Below are 7,854 nucleotides of genomic sequence, written 5' to 3' on the forward strand. Positions count from 1 at the left end.
AGTCTCTAATATCAATCTTTGGGATTTGACCAGCACACAAGAATTTGAGGAATGCAGGGTATATCTTTGAGCATATGGAATAACGAGCAGATTCGGTGATTACACTTGATCGAGATTCTCACCATTCAGCGGGCGCCCTGTATCGGGTCTTCCGTAACCCGTTGTTGTATTACAAAAAGCATGTTAGCTAAATTGACCAATCAACAGCCAAGTCCACCTTTCTGATCGAAATGACGTCACATTTTTGTTTAATGTCGACTCCGATTGGCTGGCGCGCAGGGTCGCACAAAATTTGCATTGCTCATGATATTATATCAGACGTTGGATACGGAGAGGGCTCCGTTTGACAACGGGTGATACTCAAGACTATATGTATCTTATATGGAGAGGGAATTGATTCAGTTTAACTGGTGTCATCTAAAATGTCGACTCCAGACGAAATATGTTCTCGTTTACGTTATTTGGACTCCAGTTCTCACGTGTGGCTTGTCACTGTTCCATCCAGTAGTCTAATAAGACATGCACAATACACCCAGTGTATACCTTATTTCCTGAAGTCCAAATTTGCCACTTCAACGGTATCCATGTATACATGTACTGCTTCGCAAATCATCGAAAGTTATTTTCAAGAGGGAAAAAGCCTGTGAACAGTGACTTATCTTATTATTCATCACGTACAACACTTCCGTGTTGCTATTGGTATAAACGCGTCACGAGTCACAAGATTAACCTAAACTGAAACCTCCAACATTAACCGCAAAAGCCAGAAGTCAGACTGAAATCAAGACTAGATACATCAATACTTGTTCGCTTGACAATGGGTTTATCCTTCAAAAGTCAAAGACTCCAACTGTATTGATTCCTAACTAAAATGTGGCGGCCTCGATTTGCATCGTGCATGAAAACAAGGAAAGGCTCTGTTCCCTTTCATAATATTTCCTACGACCTGACTTCTATTAAAACGCAAACTTCATGTTTTATACGATTTTTTTAAGGGTTTAGTAGGGATTTTAGGAATAGATTCGCACGGTATCCAGTAAACATAAGTTGTTGTGAACATGCCATGTTGCAGGCAGACCGACACAAATCATCACATTGTGTTGTATTTCAGTAAATCCCTTTCACAGCGTGACGCGATTGTGTTGGATTTGCAACCTCCGAAGCCACACATGCAGCTAAATCCCTTCATTTAAACGCGCCCTTGCCTGGAATTGACAGCAGGTTTTTTTTCGCCTCTCGATAGAACCAGCACATGAATAAACAAACAGACGAATTTCAAGATTGTGTTTGACACCGAGATCCCCAATGTTGTCAGTTCATGTAGGATGAAATAGGAAAAGTTTCCCAATGTCATTCATTGGCTACTTAGCATTGACAACCTCAACTTGGTTGCAAATTCCAAATTATTCATGATGTAATGGTTTTGATATGTATACTAGCGGGATGCCGCGCGTGGCGCGGCACCCGCTAGCTGGGCGGAGTCTTTACTAATGTTTACCTTTACCTGAATTTGCATGTTGACCCCAAGTGGGCGTGGTAAACCTTGGTGAAGCGATTTTCGCATATTTTTGTCATCAGCAATGTTATGTTTTGCGTGGCGATACGTTTTCATAGAGATAATGTTGAAATATTAAACTATTGAAAGTCTGAAAGAAACAAATTTGCAAAAAAACAGCAAAACAAACAAATCATTTTTTTCACGTGCCAACCGTGACTTCAGATCAGAGGACAGTGAAATCGTAGCATAGGACCTGCATAGGTTGGATACCTCTCCATTAATTAACCGTTGCATTTCGTGCACACTCCTACGAGTCCTCAGGCAAAACGTGATACTCAGACAGACAAGGTATAGGATATTTTAATCTAGGATGTAGAATTTGTTTATCATTTTATACAATCTGATAATGCATGTAAGCCTACCTGTAAATCCTGCTGAAGATGCGTATTGTGTAACGGAGAATATGCTGGTTTATAAATCAATTTATAATACTGCAAACTGCACAATTTATTTCTGTAGTAAAACCCTGAGATATACCAGTGTGTACTGCATAACGTGACACAAACTCAACAGAGTTAGAGGTTACAGTGTAACTGTAATTTCAAAGTTGACCCGCCGTACGCGTAATTTTTTTCCCTAGGAGGGTTAGGGGCAATGTCATGAATAATTCAGTTTTTCCTTTCAATCATTGCAAGACTTAGGTTCTCGTTTTATTTTCCCCTTAATTTAAAATGATCTCAGTGATAAATTTGGAGAAGAAAAATAGCTGATGAAAATGAGCAGCGACGACGTGGATTCGAACCAGGGATCTTTGTATCCATAGCTCATCTCGCTATCCACTAGGCTACTGTGTGGTAGCTCGACGACAACCGTTCTTTAAAATGCTTTAATTATTGTAACTAGTTGAGTAACTAACAACAATGCTGTTGATGTCATTGTCTGTTCTCATGGATAAACATGAATTATTCATGACATTGCCCCTAACCCTCCTAGGAATAAAAATTACGCCCGCCGTACAACACGGTAAGAACATGGAGCTATAGCTCCATGAAGAATACCATGAATACGGATTGATTTGGTTTTGATTTGCAGATCAATGCATTTGAAATACAATCGTGCGGGGTTGACCTGCATAATTTCATCATATCAATAATAGACTACATCGGCTTCAATTGTAAAGCCGGTCCAGGGTTACCGTTCTATTATGCTCTGCACTTCGTGACGGGATAATTCTATCATAATTATGTCAGCCCCAGCGCTATACCGTGGGCCCTTTGCATGGTTTACAGTTGAAAGGGAGGCTGTATTCTATTGGCACGCCCACCAACTTGAATTGGTTCTCATTAGCATTCTACAAGTACCGATGCGACATGAGAAGTTTGCAAGTCTAGCCTCACTTGAGAGCAAATCGTGAGCCTTCGGGCAGATACACAATAAAACACGCAGCATATACAGACGGGCCGGTCACGATTCATATGACTTATGGTTATTACTGCACGGACCTCCGCGTGTCACGGCACTCTCAGGCTGCCCATACATGCACAATATGAAGCGTATACAAGTTTCCAATACCAGTTACATACAACTGATCAAATATTTATGTCCACAGCATCTGTAACAGAAAAGTGCAATATGTGTACACAAACCTTTAGCTTCCGGAGTTCAGTCAGGTGATGGACTGCTAAGGTCTGGCTCCCAATTTCAGTGGTTTTCCCAAGAAAGCCAAATCTTCAATCCTCAATTTCGCACTACCAAGTACCAGTATTATAAGTTACCATGTACCACTTCTAACATAAGTGTTCTGAATCCATGCACTAGCACAGAAATCTGCGCAGTGAACGCCTGGATAATTTCTACATGGAAATGCCTGTAGATCATGCAGGATACCACGTTGCCTGTGTGGGCCTCGCTGCGAGCTGCATAGGTCTGTGTGCATCACAGTCATCCGTGGATAAGGGAATGCAGTGATGCGTTCAGTAACCAATGGTAGTGGTGGTGATGTGGGGGTGGGCGATATGCCCAAGGTTATGCAAATGCAAGGAGGTAATTGCTGCCCACGTGTATCGTTTCTAAGTAATCCATTCTGATCGATTCCTCTACCTTGCCTTGAGCTTTTTATTGACTGCTTACTGAAGAAGCAAGTCAGTAACTGCTAAGAAAAGACTAAATCAACATCATTTGCGACAGGGGAAAATGAAAACACCTTTTTTCTAACAAAGTTTTCTTGCCCCTACGTCGTTAGTCCTCTGTCAGTCCCCAATTCCCCAAAGCTCGGCGATTTGAGATATTCGTCCAGACGGGTTAAGCCGGGATTCATTACAGTAGCCGCTTTGCCTATGGGGGAAGGAATAGACCGATATATTAAATGCATTTTTGCATAATTTTGTTCCTGCAACTTTTTCTTCAGATGTCTGGAGGAGATATTCAGTCGAGTCTACCGTAGAAATCGCCCTGCGAAACCATTAGATTAGAAGAGAGCCGTGGTACATTTCCAATGATACTTTTTCAAATGCTATTGTTGGTTTGAAATGACCTCGAACCCTGAGTTAGGAAGCGGGACACGGCAGTTGAACCCTTTTGTGTCAATAACCTGCAATATGTATACGTACGTAGACGAGGAAATGAACCGGCATCAAATGAATCGGAAATTCTAAATCCATTGCAAGCGTGACCGGAAACATGCATGCTCTCGAATGCTAATCACTTTTGCACATGTCGGGAAAACATATCTTTTATTTTTTAATAAAACAGTGAATATCAGACATTTCTCTGAAAATCAGTTTGAACCTGAACTGCAGAACAATCTGAAAAATGAAAATATCATGTACATAATTATGTAATCCAGGATAATCCATGAACCGCATGGTGATGGTGTCTACATTACCATTGCATGTATTGTATATTTTGTTTATATTGAAGAGGATAGGGAAATTCGGTAAATGAGAATGCAGCATAATTGGTTTTAAATCGCACAATCTGTGGTTTGCTCGAGCTTCAGGAACTGAATGAACCCATGTCAAAATGTTTCCCTCATCAGTAGCCCAACTTTTCAATGTTTTGAAGACAAGACGTATATTACCTTTACTTCCAAGACAGCGTCTATAACTCAACAAAATATGTTTGTATGCGAATTTAAAACAACCCCGAGGGATTGCTCTCGAGTCTTATATCAACAGTTTTTTATCGAGGTCACATCGGGAAAAATACACCCTAATTGACAGCTTTCTTATTCACCTGTTGCAGTGGCCGTCTGCCAGCACTGATGTCCTTCGAGTCTGCTTGTGAGGTTATTTTGATTAGAAGAGCGCCATCATACGGTACGTGATTGTCTTTTCCCACGTCGCGATAATTACAAGGTCTCAAGACTTCTATCGTTAATAAAAGCAAGTCACAATCGATACAAACTCTTACTAGGCTACTATAGTGTACTATTGACAGGTTTCAAGGAAAAGAGTGTTTTGTTTTCAGAAGATATGGTGAGCTTCTTTATTATGTTTTGTAGGCTTTTGTTTTCAGTGTGGGTGGTACGTAGGCTGAACCGTTTCGTACTGTAGGAAGCGCCCTGTCGAACTGAACAAAACCAACACAAACACTCGGCCTAATTAAACCTACATTGAGTTATCAATGACGTCGGTTTACCTACCCAGAGTCACGTGGTATTCAACTTCATTCACGTGATACTTTTACGCATGTGTGGTAATGTTATACGGTACTCGGTTGTGTAACTTTCGATCACGGTTGCACATTTTAAGGTCTCAAACTTTAAGAAGTACGCAAGCATTTCGTTCAATTGATTCGTCTGGAATGCAATGAAAATGGAAACTTAAATTAAAAACGATCCACGGTAACTTTGAAAAAAAAAAATAAATCTTACCGGGTTTGCAGTACCTCTGTTATCGTCTACGTTCCCAGTTCCTAAACCACGGCTTACGTGGCAAAATGACCCAATACAAAACGAGGCATAAGTGAACGACTCTGGTCTAACAATCGTCCTTTTTATAACGACCCTTCGGGTCACCAACATAAACTACTGATGTCAGAACCTCAAACTCCACACCCATAAAAACGTAATTGATTCGATTAAACTTTGTGAGTTGCCGAAAGCTAGCTTTAACTACAACTGTATTTTTTTGTTCAAAAAGGGTAAAACCACTCGCTGTACAAAGCCTATGACATTAAGGGTCAGTATTTGGTACTTTCGTGACAAACAAGTTGGACCAAAGGTACGAGGAAATCATGCATGAATAATCCGATTTTATTTTGACTCTTGGAGTATTAACTGAACTTTCCAAAATGTGGCGCCGATTAACTTCAATTTACTCCGAGGAGGTTGCGGTGGGTTTGAAGGTGAATGGCAAACAGATCAAATTCCCTCTTGTACGCAAAACAAGAATCAGCTCTTTTATGATAAACTTGGAAATCATAAAAAAAATAATTACAAAACTTCAATGGAATCTTATAAAAAGCCTGTGAATGATTACTTCCGCTCACTGCGTACCCCTTCAGTCTTCGATTGTTCTCCATGTTCAATAATGGAAACAACAAAAAGTCACCTTTTTTGCCTAAATTTCCTTCTGTACATTTTACAGTATCTTCCATGTAATATACGAAAGGTTTATTCTTAACATTTGTGGTTGATGGATTTCTGTAAATGCAAGAAGCTAATAAACATCACTTTGAAATGAAACGATTTTTTAAGTTATATCTGCAGTGTAAAAAAAGGACAAAATACACTGCTTAAAACCTGGCATTGTTCTTTTACATCATTGTTGTATAGTCTAAAAATATGACTGCTTATTACTTACAAACATCTTATAATATGTACAATAATTTTTTGCATCCAAAAATAACTGAAATATAAGATATCACACACATCACTGCATTCCTGGAAGGGCAAACGGTACTTGGCCTAAAATAGATATTTTTTGTCATTATAGTTTAGATACAAAAACTGCATTTCTCTATGGTTTTATGCAATCAATTCATTTTACGAAACCTGGAACCTGATAACCTTTGCACGAAACCAATTGTCACTCAGCTTAGGCAATATAGCGCCCTCTATTAAGACGAACGGAGACTACAGCACAGTCAATGGCGGCGCCCTTAACGTTTCTGTTCTTCTGATTCGCCAGCATGCCACAGCATCGTGTCTGTGTTGTCAACCTGCGGAGAGGCAATTTCCACGGGAACACAGTTGCCGCGGGTGACGCTTTGGCTGTCCCGTTTGTGCTGTGAATTAGCAATAAAAAAAAATAATAATCTTGAGAAGCAGGAAAGGGTTTGCAATCTTCAATGATAAAATGGTCCACAGAATGAGACCTTTTGCAAATACAGACTTGATTTGCCTGCTTTATATTTGCGCTTAACAGTACGTCTATAATGCGAAAGGACCCACATTTTAAGTGAGGACCAATTTTAATATCAAGAATCCAATGAATTGTTAAGACGACCCCTACATTGATGCACATATTAGAGTCCAAAACTATATTATTATTTTAACAGATAAACACCGAAAATATAGATTAAAATACTTTTTCAGAATATTCACAGAGGCATGAGACTACATAATCGATACTTACCAGCACCAATTCGATAATCAGCTTGATCAATAAGAAAATAAAAGGAATCGATAACTCCACCTAAAAAGTCCACAAAAGAAAAAAGAATTCAATGTATACACCCTAATTGACAGCTTTCTCATTCACCTGTTGCAGTGGCCGTCTGCCAGCACTGATGTCCTTCGAGTCTGCTTGTGAGGTTATTTTGATTAGAAGAGCGCCATCATACGGTACGTGATTGTCTTTTCCCACGACGCGATAATTACAAGGTCTCAAGACTTCTATCGTTAATAAAAGCAAGTCACAATCGATACAAACTCCTACTAGGCTACTATAGTGTACTATTGACAGGTTTCAAGGAAAGAGTGTTTTGTTTTCAGAAGATATGGTGAGCTTCTTTATTATGTTTTGTAGGCTTTTGTTTTCAGTGTGGGTGGTACGTAGGCTGAACCGTTTCGTAAAGTAGGAGGCGCCCTGTCGAACTGAACAAAACCAACACAAACACTCGACCTAATTAAACCTACATTGAGCTATCAATGACGTCGGTTTACCTACTCAGAGTCACGTGGTATTCAACTTCATTCACGTGGTACTTTTACGCATGTGTGGTAATGTTATACGGTACGCGGTTGTGTAACTTTCGACCACGGTTGCACATTTTAAGGTCTCGAACTTTAAGAAGTACGCAAGCATTTCGTTCAATTGATTCGTCTGGAATGCAATGAAAATGGAAACTTAAATTAAAAAATGATCCATGGTAACTTTGAAAACAAAAACACATCTTACCGGGTTTGCAGT

The 7,854-nt window shown here is 39.7% G+C and overlaps 1 protein-coding gene and 1 long non-coding RNA gene across 3 annotated transcripts in view; both read right to left on the reverse strand.

Moving 5' to 3' along the window:
- The window catches only part of LOC119732433 (cGMP-dependent protein kinase 1-like), a 45,234-nt gene extending 41,764 nt beyond the window's left edge, over positions 1-3,470 (reverse strand). For both annotated transcript variants that reach the window (XM_038205951.1, XM_038205950.1), the window contains exon 1: positions 3,145-3,470. The gene's annotated coding sequence lies outside the window, so the exon portion shown is untranslated. The remainder of the gene's footprint in view (positions 1-3,144) is intronic.
- A 2,004-nt stretch (positions 3,471-5,474) lies between these two features.
- Positions 5,475-7,152, reverse strand: LOC119732436. Its single transcript, XR_005271552.1, has 2 exons — positions 7,078-7,152; positions 5,475-6,727 (listed from the first exon to the last, which is right to left on the reverse strand). It is a non-coding gene; the product is annotated as an uncharacterized LOC119732436 (long non-coding RNA).
- Between the last annotated feature and the right edge of the window lie 702 nt (positions 7,153-7,854).

Source organism: Patiria miniata, unplaced genomic scaffold, assembly GCF_015706575.1.
Source record: "Patiria miniata isolate m_02_andy unplaced genomic scaffold, ASM1570657v1 HiC_scaffold_24, whole genome shotgun sequence".
In the NCBI taxonomy this organism is placed as follows: Eukaryota; Metazoa; Echinodermata; class Asteroidea; order Valvatida; family Asterinidae; genus Patiria; species Patiria miniata.